The 17561-nt window shown below is 32.9% G+C and overlaps 1 protein-coding gene and 1 long non-coding RNA gene across 9 annotated transcripts in view; one reads left to right on the plus strand and one right to left on the minus strand.

The window, feature by feature from the left end:
- The window catches only part of SUPT3H (SPT3 homolog, SAGA and STAGA complex component), a 454300-nt gene that overhangs the window by 398546 nt on the left and 38193 nt on the right, over positions 1 to 17561 (minus strand). Inside the window, exon 1 of one of the 8 annotated variants that reach the window (XM_066251742.1) lies at positions 11785 to 11803. The exons of 6 other annotated variants lie outside the window; for them this stretch is intronic. The gene's annotated coding sequence lies outside the window, so the exon portion shown is untranslated. Of the gene's footprint in view, positions 1 to 11638; positions 11658 to 11784; positions 11804 to 17561 lie in introns of those variants that run through there. One more of the 8 variants, XM_066251752.1, reaches the window with a different exon arrangement.
- LOC136318825 (uncharacterized) overlaps positions 2861 to 17561 on the plus strand; it is a 46704-nt gene continuing 32003 nt past the window's right edge. The window contains exons 1-2 of the long non-coding RNA XR_010728128.1: positions 2861 to 2871; positions 3072 to 3195. This is a non-coding gene — a long non-coding RNA (uncharacterized lncRNA). The remainder of the gene's footprint in view (positions 2872 to 3071; positions 3196 to 17561) is intronic.

Genomic DNA, 17561 nt, shown 5'->3' on the forward strand with positions numbered 1-17561 from the left:
ACTTGTATCAATATAACACATACTAACATAATCCCCAAAATAAGGTTTTGAGGGTCTTTGAAGAATTACAACAAAAAATCCTGTGGTTTCCATTTCTAATTTTAAGCATCATATAAATCCGTAACCAAAAGCTTTATTTGCAATGACTTTTCTGAGTCAATCTCTCTTTATCACATGTGGTAAGCTATTTCTAATGAAACAAACTGTTATCACATATGTACCAGTTATCATGGTTGTTTTTAAATGTTTACTATAATGTGATATTTGCTCCAAGTGGATATATTTTTTATTTAGAGGGGAAAAATATGTGTGAATAATGAATATACAAACTTTAAAGCACATGACTTCATTACCTTTCTTGTGCCAGAATTAAATGGACTTCACACAAAACAGGGCATATTCAAAATACCTATTAAACTCTTATGCAATAAGAGTGATTATCTTGACCCAAAAATTATGTGGAGGGTTACAAAAATTATGTGCAAAAAGAGAACAAGTAGTTAAAAGACACATTGATGTTAAAAATTTTTCAAATGCATACAAAGTCAACTTGGAGGGCCAAAGTGCACATAATGTTTTAAAAATTTAAGGGAGAAGATGTTTAGCTAATAGTTGGGGATGTGAGACGTCAGATTATCCTTTTACAGACACTAAAAACTCATTCAAAAGAAGGAAAGCATTTACTTACCACACTACAGCGGCTAGCTAAATTTTTTCAGTTGCCTGACTTCTGCTACTATTGTATATGCAGATGGAACTATGTTTGGAAATTCCACAAATTATACAGACAAAGCCCTCCTTTAGATATAGACATAACAGTACACCTTATTTTTAAAAAAGGATAACTAAGGTACTTTTCTCTTTTGCATGAATAATTACACGTGAAATGAAAGGTTTTACTTATCAATGTAAAATATGTTTATATACAGAATGAGGCATGATAAGTCTACATTTAAAATGAAATACTAAAATGCATTTCTGGTGTTTTATTACTAAAAGTTCGTTATGAAAAAGTTGTGGATATTTGAATAATAAAGGATTAAAATCATTCCCATATCCTCCTTGTGCATTTTGGGCAAATCAATTTTGGGGGGAAGAAACTTATGAACATGTCTGTACATTTATCTTTATCTACTATAAACCAAAAGCCTGTCATGAACTGTGCTGGGAAGTCCATAGGCAAGGGTCTTTTGGCTCTTACACCATTATCTACCCCAAATAATGTTTTGTAATTCCCTGTCTCCACCCATCCTCCCAGTCATTTACTTCACGCCACTCCTAGTTACTATCACACTAGGAAGGATTCTAACATGCAAATTTAGAGTGGCTGGATAAATGGAAAAAAATGCCCAGAAAATTGGTCTGTTCGGCTTTGTAATTTTTGTTGAAAAATACCCCATCGCTCCCAACTGATGAAAACAGGAAGCTCTATTCATAAATATGAAATTCTCTGCCTATGATATATAATCATCCTAATAAGAAAATGAGTTCTATCCATACATGTCCAAAGGGGCAAAAAAGGAGATAGTTTCCCAAAGATGTTTCCAATTTTCCTCTGAATCAGAATTAGCAAATCGAGACGGCTAACATACTCTGTGTGCATTATTCCTTGCTACACACAGCACTTTGCAATTTATTTCAAAGCTTTCATTATAAACAAAAAATACAGCTTCTGTTAACCCACTCTATTCTGTGCATCTAATATTGAACAATCTAAGTTACAACATAAGAATTTTACTTTATACATATATAAGATTTGCTATCAAAGGCTCTGTTAAAGTTAAAATCCAAATAAACTATTTTAGGAGTTACACAAAATGAATACAATTTCTTGAAAAATCAAAATCATTACAAGCATAAAGAAAATTAAAATTCATCCAATAATTGGTTACAATTCTTGTCATTCGTTTTTATAAACCCTTAAACTAGTCATAAAATAAAGGTATACGTAATATAAACAAGACTAATTACATCTAATCCTAATTGTAGGAGCCGGCAAGTAATATTGATCACACATGAACTAGACAGACGTGATTTAACATTTGTAAAAGGAATCCCCAGACTAACACTTTCATGACAGCCAATTACAGGCAAGCCCAGCAAGCAGTTTGCAACCAGACCTTAAGAAAGGTAAACTTTTTTACAATGAGTTACAGATTCACAAGTTTAAGAAGACAGGAAAAAGAAAAACAGAAGGACTCCAATCACCCAGCAAATATGAAGCAGACCCCAGAATGTGATACAATCCAAAGATGTAAATTATTGTAAATCATCACTGTTGTTCAGAATTTCACACAGCCTCTTGAGCCAATTTTGCTCACTTTTCTACAGACACAATAATGAACTATATAAAAGGAGGAGGCAAAAAAAAAAAAAAAAGTGGGGGTGGGGGGACAGAAAGGAAAGCCCTTAACTGCAGAGCTCTGCTCTACAAATGCTCAACCTTACAGGAGCTGGGCTCCTTCAGCATTTGTATTCTATCCAAATCCTCATGAGTCACAAAAATTAAATAGCTATATCCTTCTGGATGCCAGGAAGGGCCTTACCACAAGCCTTTTGTCAGAGAGAGAGAGAGAAAGAGAGAGCAAGAGCAAGGGGGGAAAAGCCACAGTGGTAGGCAGTCCCACTTTACTTTGAGCACTGTGAGGTCACAAACCACATGATTCTGTCTCTCCAGTAATAGTGCTTGCAAAAAAAGGAGTTTTAAAGCTTTTGCTTTTTTGGATTGTGTGAATGCTTCATTCGCCTCACAAACAACCACAGAACCACAAGTGCGGTGCAAACTTTCTCCAGGAGGACAGCAAGAAGTCTCTGGTGTTTAAATGGTTAATCTGCGCAGGTCACTACCAGCCACGGAGACCAGCAGAGTCAGTGAGTGCTCCCTAACCACAGTCTGTGCAGTAACAGCAGGGCCTTCAAATATTTGTTCATTCTCTTTTTGTGTTGTTGCCTTGCTTTTCACATGTTACCAGCTACATAATTTCTTGACAGAAAAAAATAAATATAAAGTCTATGTACTCCAGGCATACTGTAAAACTAAAACAAGGTTTGGGTATGGTTTGTATTTTCAGTTTAAGGCTGCAAGCAGAATTTACAACAGAGGGTACAAGTTCTATCTGGAAAAAAAAGGAGGGACTATGGCATCAAACAGCCTCTTCAGCACAGTGACACCATGTCAGCAAAACTTCTTTTGGGGTAAGTGTTACCGTATTTTAAAATCCTATAAGAGATGACCCTGTTAAACATAAAGGTATGTTTCTTAGATAAACTAACTGCTAGCTATTCCGGATAACATGATATTAAAAATCATAATAATAATGCTATTTTGTTGCACTGAAAGTTGGAAAGTGAATATGCTGTACATATTTGCATCTGGCATCTGTAACTCATCTACTTCTTGGAGTAATGACTTGAAATAGAAAAAAACTACGTTATCTCACATTAGTCAAATGTTTTTTAGAGTTACAGAAATGAGGTAGTTAAAACAATTATAAAAAAGCTTAATATTCTTATTAACCCTTACTGAAATAAAATTAGACACTAAATTAATCAAAGTATTATGAAGTATTCATTCCAGTAGCTCCCAATATTTGAGCAAACTTTAAAAAGGAAGCAATTTTACAAAATAACAGACCACAGAATTATCTCGACATTACGCTCTACCATGTAAAACAGAGAAATAAACCTGCAGTACAGTTCAACATTTTAACCAGTTCGACTAAGAAATTTACTTATAACTTTAAAATGCATCATAAGATATCCGTATAACTTTGCTTCTAAACAACTCTACATAACTGATGCATATATTCAACTGAAATAAAATTATGTCAAGTATGTAATAGCCGTTTTTAAAAGATCTTTATAGTTAACCAGGATATCCAGAATCTTAAAAAGTTTATAGAAGCCTTTAAAACCTTACATGCAATTGTATTTTTCCATATAATTTTTATTTTAACATCTACACAGTATTATCCATATGTTGAACTTGTTATAAAAACAGCAAACATTGAGACAACTAGGATTCTTTTAATCATATTCTTGGACCTACGAAAATGAACACCGTTTAGTCTCATGAAAAATAAAACTCTGTAAGGATAGCCTGCATGATTTTAAAAAGCTAACCTACTAAATCATGCTGGACTTTAAAAGAAAACAGCCATAATATAGTCCCCTAATATTTAATTTTAAGTTAGTGTTGATACACAAAAATAAACTACTTCAACATTTACCAGCTGACACGGTATTATAGTAAAATATCTAAACACTTACAAGATTTTCTTTATGATGTCCAACATGTTCCAACTACAAGGCAAGTTTACATAATTTTCTTTTATCCTTTAAAATAAATCCTTTTGCTGTGTATACCTATATTAACTTAGCTTTATAACTTACAACTAACGATTGGAGTTTCCTTTACTCCTCCTACTTCACACATTTTAACTGGCTATCAGAGGATCAGTCTTAGTTTAGGTCAAAGAGAAATAAACGTGAAGGAGAGAAAAAGGTTTCTTTTAAAAGGGTGAGGGAATGGACTTTGTATTTTACAAAAAAATGGAAAATTACTGTAGTGACTCCTTCAATAGTTGTAAGTGGGCCTTCTTAGTTATAACACATACAATATAATACAGATTTTTTTTAATGTAATGGTAGTCAATATGCGTTTCTCTAAATCTTTCTGCATTAAGGAAACAGACATAGATACAACTAGACTGCATTACAGCCCATATCATAATTATAGCTTATCCATGGGAACTTTTGCTGTTTCTATCCAAGAGATGAGGGAAAAAAATGGCTAAAACTATTGTTATATGGAGGGATAACTTAAAACAGGCATCTCAAGCAGTCAAGTTGCTCTTTCACAATATTAACTTTGTTCACAAAAAAATAATAATAATACGTTTTTCTAACCAGATCAGGAACACAAGTTTCAAGGACTATTTCATCAGTACAAGAAAAGTTCTTAATACTGTCACAAAGAATATGTTAAAATGCTCATTACTCTGGCATATCAGCTGTCTTACATTTCTGTGACACCCTTAATAACTATTTCTATACTAAATTTTCTAAAACTGACCAATTTCTAAAACAACAAGGCATTACAGTGAACTAAACAAAGATTATCTTCTATCGAATGTCATATATTTTTTAGACATTTCTTTCTTTTCTGAAATGTGGAATTTATCCTCTCCCAACCCAATAGTACTTTAGAGCCTGGATAGAGATTTAAGATGAAGCCACTAGACTGAACTAATTACAGGTGAGTGGGCAGTGGACATTACGTATAGGTTATCATCACATTGCAAACATTTCACCAATCTATAATCTATTCGAAGTCAAAAACCTCACTTTGAGCTTTAAATTCTTATATGATAATTATCAAAACCTAGTGAAATGTCAAAAGTATGTGCTCCAGTTTTATAAAACAGTTTTTAAAAGTTGAGGCTTTTCCTGGGTGAGAGACAAAGCACACATCAACCAGCCGTCTCATCTCAGACATGATGAGGGAAAGGGTGTGTGTGTGAGAGACACTCAGAGACAGTGAAAGTGCTCGTATCCTGGCTCTCTCAGCATGTCATTTATCTTGAATAAAACAAAATTTTCAGTATGTACTGCTCAAAATAAGCCCATTATTTATCATAAATGCTGTTGAAAATGATAGATGTGACTCAGAGTATATTACAGTTAAGAAATTATTTATGAAAAATTATCAGTTGGCTGATTAAAATTTCTACAAGACCTTTATAACTGACCATAGCAATTGATTGAAAATAATGTGTGAACAGTGACTTCCAAAATAATAGTTGTGGTCCATGCCAATAATAATTTTTTTCAAGACTTAATAGTGACAAAGTGTCACAACTTGCTTCCAAAATAACCAAATTCCAAAATCAAGGGAGAGAACTTAAAAAGTCAGAAACAAACACAGAAGACCACTTCCAGCAGGTATTAAAAACTAAAAATATCTATGCAATTCCCCAAAACTTGTATTATAAATTATTTCAAATTATAAAATGCAATCCTAATTTTACACAAAAAATTGTTAGATTTCACTTTTAAATTTTAGGACTATATTAAAATGTGAAATATTTCAAAGAAATAGCATAAAAATATTTTGTTAGTCTATAGGAACCTCCTGATAGTCCCCAAATTACAAGGAAGGCATGAAATGTATGATTACATTATGTTATATTTTATCTATTTGAAAAGAAAAATTAATATACTCAATTACACCCTTTGAACTAATCACTGATAGTTTGACTTGTTTAAATCAGTCATGCTAAAGTTAAACTCAGTAAGATAGAAATGTTCCAGTTTGTTAAAACAACATTGAAATATTTGATGGTTAAATAAACTGCAGAGGGGGGGAAAGCTAACTCATGGAAGGCACTAAGATTTTATCAAACACACAGAATTAATCTTTATTGAATAGAACCATTCACAAATCAAACCTCACTGTACTTCAATACTTTTAACCAGCGCTAATCAATTACAAACCTTTTCTAGTGCTTCAAAAATCATATGCTTTCAATTTTATACACTGGTGGTCCTCAAGTGCTGTATTGGGGCTGAGTTAAGACATTCTGTATCACAACTGTTTTTTTCGACAAATATTCATCTACAGGGCTTTTTTTCCTCTCAAATGCTGCTCACATGAAAACTGTGGTAATATTTTTATACTGTACTTCTTTGTAAAAGCAAAAGGTTAGGGGTTACCTAAATACCTCAACTGTATATACAAAAAAGGGAAAAGGTAAGTATTCATATAAAAAATCCAATCAGACTGGCTTATTTATTTTTGCATTTCCTATGATTAATGATGCACCCATGCATACTTCAAATCTGATGGCAAAACAGGGTAGCATCTCAAATTCCTCTCCAAAGCACACAAATACCAACCTCCCATGCTGTTCTAACCCTTGTCCCAGGATACTAAAATGTGACAACTCTGAGTCAATAGTGAGGTCATACCAAAGCTCCTCAAAAGCATTAAGAGTGCAAATGCTATTAGCTAAGAAGTCTTCAGAGATATTTTTACATAGAGGGTTCACTGGGACAGCCTGCCTCTACAGTGCCTCTTTAAAAATACTATACATATGACAAATAGACAAACATCTTCAATATGAAAAAAACCCTCCCTCTGAATAATAAAACTGTAAATATGACAAAGCATAACTGTTTTTAGTCATTTAACAGGTAAACTTATTAAACGGGTGCTAGTAAAATCAATGCTAATTTAGGCAGAAACTTTCCAATAGGTTACCTTAATGCATCATTTTTTTACTCCTAACAACTAAATTCCACCAAAATAACCTGTCATTAAACTTCCATAAGAATAATAATAAACTCAAATATTTACTATTTTCTAAAGAGTAAAATATTTTAAGATAACTGTATAAAGTATATGAAAAATCTTCATGAAATCTGTGCAATGTTTAATATTTCAAGACAAATCTTTAGAAAAGTCTCAGATAATAAAAATACACACCTTAATAAAAGCTCTTGCCATTTCAAATATTATGAAACTCATTGGATATCTATTTTGATTAATGTATTACAATTCAAAAAAGTAATGGGGAAATTCTATGCCTTATCCCAAGGGAGTTTCCTTACAAATTTAACTACAATTGACCATAAGCTTTTGTCCATTGAAAAACAAACACACATAAAATAGGCCATGTATTCACACATAACTTTTTAAAGACCTATATAGCAATTAAGATTAAGTATTCTTTTATTACAATATATCCGCATCTAATAATATCCTCATCTAACGTTGAATTCTTAGAAATTTCTTCCCCTTTATACTATTTATTAAGGACACAGGATCAGTGTTAGATGGATATAAGCAATACCATATTAACCATTTCACGTATTTATTGTTATTGTTATTAACTCTGAAGCATATTTCTTCATAAGGATGCTTCCTTCTACTAATAAATAAAAAGCTCATCATTTACCATAATGTATAAAATAATTCCCAAATAAGATGAGCTATAAAATTAAGAGTCCTGTAACAGCTAGTCGCTACATAAGCATTTAATACTTGCAGTGGAAAAAAATTCATTATTCATTCATCTCCTATAAATACCCTGTATTCTTGTTAATATTCATACCTCATATATAGTCTAGGACCAAAAATCAAGTGTGATCTTGGCTCTAATAAAAAGAACATAAATGTTATGTTTACCTCGATTAAATGATTTTCACTTTCTAAATCATTTACCACAAATCAAGGAATCCTTTACCGTACAAACATAGTACACAAATGCAGTTTTTAATAATTTTGAAGATATTTTTAAATTATTGATGTCACAAAATTTATGTTAACAGTGTTCTCAGTCATGTATTTAAGATTACTGTGGGAATTAGACTGAAGACTCTGATATCTGTACTACTTCCGTGCCATCCGTTTAGAAATTATACATAAGAGTTACATTAGAGAAATGGTATTCCTAATAAGTAAGGTACATCTAAATATCTTGTCAAAAAATTAATTTTACAATAAAATCAAATAAATTTATTTTACTTTCAGTTAAACTGTCATTTTTTTACATCAATGGTGTTCTACTGAAATCATTATACCATCAACTGTAAAAATATATTTACATAAAAGACTTCTAAAATTCAAAATTTTAAATATGCATTTATAGGTTACTCTAAAATTATATGAACCGTGAGTCTGCCAAACCATGTTTACATATTCCTTATAATCGGACACAACGAAGTCCATTTTGTGGTTCAGTAAGAGCAAAAAATAAAAAATAAAGGAAAAATGTTAGCTAAATCACAATGACAAGCATCAATAACATTTTAAAAACATATATATGCAGTATTTCTTTGCAAAAATTGAATAATAATGATGTTGTATTTCCTAGAACTTTATTTGGACATGGACATATTATTATATTATTATACAGAAACAAAATATTTGCCAAATAAATACTTTAATGTTCTTCAACTATCAGTCCAGCTAAAATGTCGAATATGTATCTAGTCTATGCAACTGCATGTGCACATGCACGCAGGCGCCCTCGCGAGTGACGGCAGTGCCGGAGGGGAGGGCTGTAAGGCAGAAAGAACTGCCAGTGCGTGCACTGTGCTACTGTCTGCAGCTCTTTTGTGAGAGTTCATCAATTACTACTGCATGTATACTAACAAGAATTGTTAATCTATAAAACCAGTAACAGAGATTGGCAAACTCAAGATAAAAAATCAAAACTATGCCTGTAAAATTCAGAACTTTATTTTCCAATTATGAACATAAATAGTTAAAAACTAGTATCAGTTAAATTATTACAGTTCACAAGAGCAAATATGAATGTAATTAATCTGTAAACACATACCTATTTATTATGGACATTACATCTCAAAGAATTACTCTAGCTTGGAGCTTACCAGGTATATTTTCTATATATTTACTCATTGCCCATGTAACCTGGGTAAATGATTTAAATTAGGCATTGTGACATTTAATTTGGTTATTTTATTTCATTAGTAATAATTTATTCTATTTTTAAATGTCTCTACTGAACTTCCCATTTAAATTTCAAATTTCCATAAGTGAAAACCTATCATTACTTCTAACAAAAGATTAAAAATTATTTAAATGAATCTTAAAGCAAATTCATCGTGAAACTGAAAAGAAAAAATAAAGTGATACATTTTACAATTAGTATTTTAACCCATTGGTTTTAATGTATTTGTATAACTGGATCCTAGAAAACAGACACGAGGATCCAAAAGACACAGAGTGCAGATTCCCTTCAATCAAGAAGAATGTTATTCTAAGACTCTTTTGTAAATACAACTAAAAGAAAAACTATTTTTTGAAAAAAAAAGTGAATTCTCACTTTATTTCATATGTTTATACCAGATTACAGAAATCTGTAATATTGTACTAGACTACCATGGAAAGAAAACCTCTTATGCTAGAAATATACATTGTATCACTGAGTTTTCTATAAAATGGGTAACTAACTATAAAAGCATATAACCATTTCACACTGAGGACCTTAACACCTAACTGAAAAGCAGTAAGACGTTACAAGAAGATACCTAGGAGAAAAATCCCACCAACACAGTGGCATCCTAACATTAGGTAATATAACTCGTTACAAAACATAATCTAGTGAGATTAATTTGTACCCATAATGAAATTGACAAAGCTTTTAGGTAATTTGCCTTTTCACAAAAATGCAGGAAAAAGTTACTGCTCTTACAGAGAGTTCAAAACCAAAAATGAAAATATTTTAAAAGATAATCCATAATGCATGTACTACATATAAAGAGAATGTGTACATCTGTAAAGCAATATAAACATAAAAGTCAATACCTTTGATCATTAATCAAACCTTCTCTCTATAGTAGCAACTCCCATTTCTCGTATTATTAAAACTCCAGTGCTCACACAGAATTCTTTATATTTTACCAATTGTTAAACACAAAATATGTGAGTGCTCCCCCCTCTCTGAATTTTAGGATGAAAATTAGTAAGATTTTCAAAACTTTTTACCCTAGTAGCTACCTTATTTTAACAAGGTTATCATCTCAGCTAGATAGGAACAATCAGAATTGTCAGAAGTATATCATTCTTAATCTATTAATAAAGATTTAACAATATATTTCCCTTACATTATGCATAAGCATATTGCAGAATATTTTGGGATACCAGTAGGACCAGAGGAAACATAAGAGGTTTTTTTCCAAATTATCATTCAGAAGAATCCAGGAAGAAAACTGACCCATATACTAATTATCAGGCCTATTTTTATTTTCATAAATATTATTTTTTAAACATTATGATAAATCATAACATATCAAGACACTTAAATATTTTTAAGAGAGCAAAATATTTGGCTTAAATTACTAAATTATTTAATTATTAAATGGTTAAACTACTCTATGTATATGTTTACATATGGAAAAATTCTTACTGAGACATGCTCAAACCATTTTCTTATCTATGAAATAAAACCATGGGCTCCAAGAAATAACAAAAAATGTTTTTAATAAAGTACTTCTTTACAAAGTAGTTATATATTTCATATACGAAATGATAGGAAGAAATTTTCTATAATGAAACTACATTACTCAAATTTTCCACTTTGATTTAAACCTTATTCAGCCAAATGCATTGTCAATTCACTGTGTTTCCATGATCCAAAAACATCTAATATCCTCAGTGACATTTTAAGGAAACCGTTAAGAAGAATCATATTATTATAAGCTGACAGAAAGATATTTTTGAAAAATGTGAAAACAATGTGATCTGAAAACTTACATATGAACTTAAAACTTGTATAATCAAACATATGAAATGAACATGAAAACAGCAAATAAATGCATAAAGTAAAACTCTACTTAGCAACAACGCCATCCTAAGACATAAACCCTGAGCATAGGAGAAATACATTATGCTTTTTAAAATAAATGTTCAAATTAAATCTTGCTTTTTTAACTTCTCAAATAAATATATAACATACCAATGAGTATACAATTTTCCTCTAAATTGGCAAAACTAAAAAAAGAATCACGTCCAATTCCTAACTTTGCAATTATAATGTGTGATACACACAAGACTACCATTTATTCTAACCTGGCTGGAAAGGCTTGCCCATTGCATTTTTCCTGTACGTACCTCTTCCTTATCAATTATGGCTTATCTTCAGCATTCGGAGAAAAAAGAAAGCTTCAAAACTTTAACTGAGTTTAAAACACATCATTAAATCAATACATACAGGGCTACTTTAAAAATATTCATTTCTAAAAGATCAGAAATCTTACTTTTTTAAGCTGATGCGTCTACACATAGAAAGCAACTTTTAGTAAGTTCTTTGCTACGCCATAATGGTCTGCCCCAGAAACTCAAGGGGACCTGAAACAACGGGCTACCTGTTCTAGCCACGCTTAGGAATGTGTCCAAATCATTTTTATTGATTTAACCTTTATAGGAATGCTACATATCCTCAGAGCAAAACACTTTGAATGTATTTATAATACGATACACTTCTGAGAAACTATGAAAAAGAAAGCTAAAAACAAATCTAGATACTTCTTCACCCTTGGTTGTTATGAGTTTATTTTTGTTTACTTTAAACACTATCAACAGACCTAACTATTAAATAATTCTATTTAGGAAAACTTACTTTGGCACCCCTGTAAGTAGAAATAAAAATTTATTTTGGAAAAAAAAAAAGGGCATTTAAATAAATTCTAACTTTAAGATATAAATGCCTGACCTGACAATGATGTCACATCTACACATTTTAACAAATTCTATTTACTCTTTTCATGATATAGCTACACATTAATCATGGAATCCACAAACAGATCAAACTTCAACTTTAAAAATTTAGTCCTTTTGGAATAAACTAAGTTGTGCCCTAGTTCCCATTCTGAGAGTTTACAGAGCAAGTTCTGTGCTCCTATCTCTCCAGCTTTCTGCAAGCAGCGGTTTATTAATGGCTTCAGCAGCTAATGCCTGCATTAGTTATGTTCGCCAAATACTAATTCACAATCTTATGCTTCCTCACATTATGGTTCATCATTCATTAACTTGAACCTCACCTCTACAGAAGTTCTACTTTCACTGCAAACTGTTCCTTTAAAAAGGCAAACAACTTCTGAGCATTTCCAGATGTAGTACTCCAAAAAAAAAAAAAGAAAAGAAAAAAAAAAATCATAGGCAAATTCTCAAAGAACTCTCAAACTATTAGTAAATATGGAGTAAAACTGGAGTCACTTCTTATTACTTCAACAGTTATCCATAATTCTAAGAGCTGAGTGTACTATCAAATTAGAAACCTATGACAGGGAGCACCAGGGACTCCAGGTAGCTGCCAGCAGATAAAACCAGGAGCAGAATTTAGTGAGACAAGAGCCCACTGGACTGACATTTCTGAAGCTCTGACAATTACTGAAGGTGAAAGAAGAAAATCATAATGTCATCTCTTTCAAATAGTTAGCTAATTTATTTCAGGGAAAAATAAATTTGGCTTTAGACACATTATTTTCATCTTGTCATTAATTTTTTGTAAAACACCCAAGCATGCATAAGATTATGCTAAACTAAAATTAAAATAATTTTTATGCAGCCTACTTCTCTGGGGCAGGGCTGAGACTAGAGTGAGGCCAGCAGGCATGGAGGGCAGCACTGACTCCTACACAACAGGGAGAGCAATGTCTGTCTCCTTCCATGCTGTGCCCTGGGCTCTGGGCGGGCCTCCCCCTGGGCCTGTTCTGTTCTGGAGGCCCATTAGTGTAAATCACTTCAGGAGACATATCCTAAGCAGGGAATCATAAAACGCAGAAATATAGTAATAGAAAAATAACAAATTTAAAAATAAGAATTTTATACATTTAATACCCTATCTTATTGATATTTTTCTTAAAAGGTAGCCACTCAAACTTAAAATGTAAATGAACATTTAAAACACAAGCATTTGTTATTCTAATGAGTAGTTCAAGTTCTGAGATGGCACAAATAGTTGACAAATTTTATTTAAAGGAGACATATATTTGTCATAAATATCTTTCAAAGTAAACTAAATGGCTTTATTATTTGACCATAAGGCTTAAAAAAAAAAAAGAACTGAAGGAATGTGTTCAATCAAAGGGTCCACCTGACCTGTCGTACCCAATGGCATCCAAGTCCTGACGCACGGAATCCCCTCGGGACTAGTTCTTAGGACCAGAAGGAAAGCGAGGCGGCCCTGGAAATTTTTTTGAACAAAGCTCTACAGGTAAATTAGCCAAGTTTGGGAGCCAATACACCCAGAAATTAATCTAAGGATATATTTATACAAGATACAAGTTTCCAAAGTGTCTCCCCCTAAACATTTATAAAGTTGATTCACAAGAAGTAAAATATTAAAATTTCAGTTTACTTTCCTTCCCTTTCTCCTAGTAGAGATGTTATTCAATGGTGATGTGTCCAACAAGTAATATTAACAAGGGAAGTACGAGTCAGAATCACAAACAATTCAGTAAAATGAATACAGCCAAAAATAATAATACTTCAAGGTTTAAATAGCTATTCTAAATATACATTCAATCGATTCTAAAACCTTATTATTTTAAACTTTAAGTTCATTTAGTTGAACTCATATTAATACTTTAAACAAATACAGGGTGGAGTAAAAGTAGGTTTACAGCTGTGAGTACACAAGAGTTTATTCTTGCATTATTACTTACTACTTATTGTACTATTTTTCATACAAACAACTGCAAACCTACTTTTACCCTGATAACAACATACCTCCATGATTTTCAGAATATACCTTAATTGAAACTGTACTGTCTTTATTTTAGCTTTTCTTTGTTGACTTTTTATAGTGTGAGGCCCTGTGCAAAACCCGTTATAAACATTGTTTCTTCTAATTCTCAGAACTCCCTGCATGAGATGGGTATTACAATTTTTTATAGATGAGAAAAGTAAAAATGCGGTAATAAAACCTGATGAAGATCACATAGCTGAAGAGCTAGGATTCAAATCCAAGCCTTCTCACTCTTAATTACTAATTTATAGTGTTCTTCATAACCTTAATGAGTTACTTTCCTAATTTCCAGTTTCATCTATAAATGTGTTAGTTCTCAGAACACAAAGTTATTAAACTGGCAAATTCCAATAAGGAGAGAAAGGTAGTCTTTGAGTCTCCAACCTCTCCCTAAGTATATCTTTAATCTTCTTCAATGTTCATATCACATAATACATACTTCATGTGAAATAAAAACATCATTTTAGGAGTTAAAAATTAAACTCTTAAATTGAACACAAGAAATGCATAATCCTCTTTATTTATAAAATTAAAGTAATGGTGTCAGTGATGGGCTTTGGTGTCAATCAGCTCTAAAGTCAAATCCTAGCTCCTATAATTATCTGTAACATTCCCTTTACCATGGCCTCATTTGTCCTACCTACTTATGCTAAGTGACCAAAACAACCTTAATTTCTGTATTTCTTAAATCCTTATTCTCTTAAATCTTTGATGTTTCCAAAAATCCATTCATAAAGGTACATCTTTCTTTGGCTACCAAAGAGATTATGTACATGATTCTAGAAAGTAAATCTCTGACATGAACTACTGTCCCAATTTCATCCATAACCATTCCTACATCATTACTCAAAACAAAAACTTTTAAAGAAGGGGGGGGGGGGGGCAATTGGGAAGGAGGGTCTTGGGGTGAAGGAGGTGGAGAAATAGAGCAATAAAAGAATAAAAACTTTTCGAGAAGCCACAGAAGAGCTCTAGATCCTTTTTTCTGGCAGAGGGTAAGAATAGAGCTGCGAGCATATTCCTCAGTCTATATGGAACCACCGAGAAAAGATGCCCTGACCAGAAGCCATAGGATAAAGAAGAACCGAGAAGAGAAAGCTGTCTGAGCATCCACAGATGTCAGCAGACTAAGCCAGTCATTCTGTGCTCACATTTAATTTGATATGTAATGTTTCAATGATCAAACTAACTTGAAAAAGCCTAAATAAAGCAGAATCCTTCATTAAAATTAAATACATATGCGCCAATAAAATCTTCACTATGACATGTTCAAAAAGGAAACATGCAAACTGGCGCCCTATCTGGCAGTGGAGTCAAGAAGTTAGAAAAAGATCTGGGTAGAAATAAAAGCTAAGAAGAAAAGATACTCCACTGACTTAAGTTTAAACTCCATAATTATTTCATCAGAAGTCACTAAAAAGATTGAGAAAAAAAAGACAAAAAGGGTTTGTGTGCAGGCAGAGCAGTCAACCAATGAATGACACGGTGATTCAGGAGTCATTAATCTTGTAGAAGAAACCAAGCCTGGCTGCGAAAAATAAGGGCAAGCAGATGAGATATTCCACAGAACCTAGCAGAGGAATCTGGCAGCAGCTATCGGGAGAGGCAACGACGAGAGGAAAATGACATGCAGCCTCGGAGAGAAGGGTGATGTTGCCAATGACTGATGAAGAAACAGGAGAGAGGAATACAAAGGCTTCTTTGGTCGTTATTAAAGTTGTGCTTAGTGGGAGAAATAGGACACTAATAACACACAACATAATCTCAATTTCTTTATTAGACAGGCATATGAATGTGTATCACAGGAACTCAAAATAGTAATCATATTTAGATGATAAAATTCTGAAAGACTTTGTTTTCTTAAGCTTGTCAATATTTTTCAACAAAAATATATATATATTAAAGAGTTTTAAATTTAATTAATAGTATGCTTTAATGTTTTAAAAACTTATTTCTCCTGAAACAATGCAACATAGTTGGCATTGGAAGCAAACAATTTTGGGTTTTATTTCCCCCATGCTCAAGCTGTAAAATATAGAGCAAATCCTTACAATTACACATTATTTTTATTTGGGAAAATCAATTTCACAAAAACGACAAAATCTCATGGAAAAATGACAGGCCTAGCAAGAGTTTTTCGTGTCCTTTTAGTTTAAGTGTCTGAGCAAGCTCCTTAAGCTCTCTCAGTCTCCATCTGTAAATATATTACCACCTATACAAGTATAACCACCTACCTCAAAAGTTGTCTGTGAAAATTAAATAAGATAGCACATGTAAAGTGCCTACACCCAATCTGGAAAAAAAAATCATTACAGTGATTAGATATAATCAACTTTCCAATCCTCAACCCTCTTAACAGTCTAAATGTGACCACTCAGAGTGTGGCCCACAGATCAACAGCATCAGCATAACCTGAGAGCCGGGATAAAAATGCAGACCCTCGGACCCTGCCCAGACCTTCTGAATCAGAACCTACACTTTCACAAGACCCAGGAAAAACAATGTTTGACCAGCCTGTTGAAAACAACATTCAACGAAGAACGTATCCGACTTGTTCATATACATTCCCAGCTCACTGAAGGGTCCACTTCATCTCTGGTCCAGAGCGCTTTCGGCTGCGGAGGGAGGAGCACCTGGTAGTTTACTTCTACTTCACAATTCTGAGAGACTTTAGACACTGACAAAAAGTCTAATCCAAAAGACAACTTTTCAAACCAAAGAGAACTCTCATGTTCACCCTCAATTTATCAACTATGACTGAACAAGAGGGCCCTACGGTACAGAACTCGTCTTGTAAAACAACGTCCTCAAAAGTTTAAGGTATTTTGCAAATTATTAAGCTGCTCAGCTGTGTTAACTAGCTACCAGTCTATATTTATGTCCGTTGTCACCGACGTCTCACCACTCGAGTCAAACGCCTTCCTGGAGCTGAGAAACGTGTGCCTGTCCCGCGTCCCCGGAGCGGTCGGCTGCCCAGACACAGCACAGGGTCTGAGCCCTGGCTCCCATGCCTCCATCACCCGCTGCAGGCTTAGCCAGCAGGCGCCTCAAGTGCTCTGCTCTTCAGACGTTTCCTTTTGCAACTAATTCTGTTTTTCAATATTTTATACTAATTATTCACTGTTAAGTGTTTTACAATTTCAGGTGCCTAGTTTTCTGTTTTGCCCACTCCATGACTGACCGAATAAAACAGGAGATATAATAGAAGCCATTGTATATACGGAGAAATTGTCAAGCCAAATAATTCAAATTTCCTAATTTAGAGAAATAAAAGGTGGTATGAAA

The sequence above is a fragment of the Saccopteryx bilineata genome, chromosome 1 (assembly GCF_036850765.1).
Source record: "Saccopteryx bilineata isolate mSacBil1 chromosome 1, mSacBil1_pri_phased_curated, whole genome shotgun sequence".
NCBI classification, from domain to species: Eukaryota; Metazoa; Chordata; class Mammalia; order Chiroptera; family Emballonuridae; genus Saccopteryx; species Saccopteryx bilineata.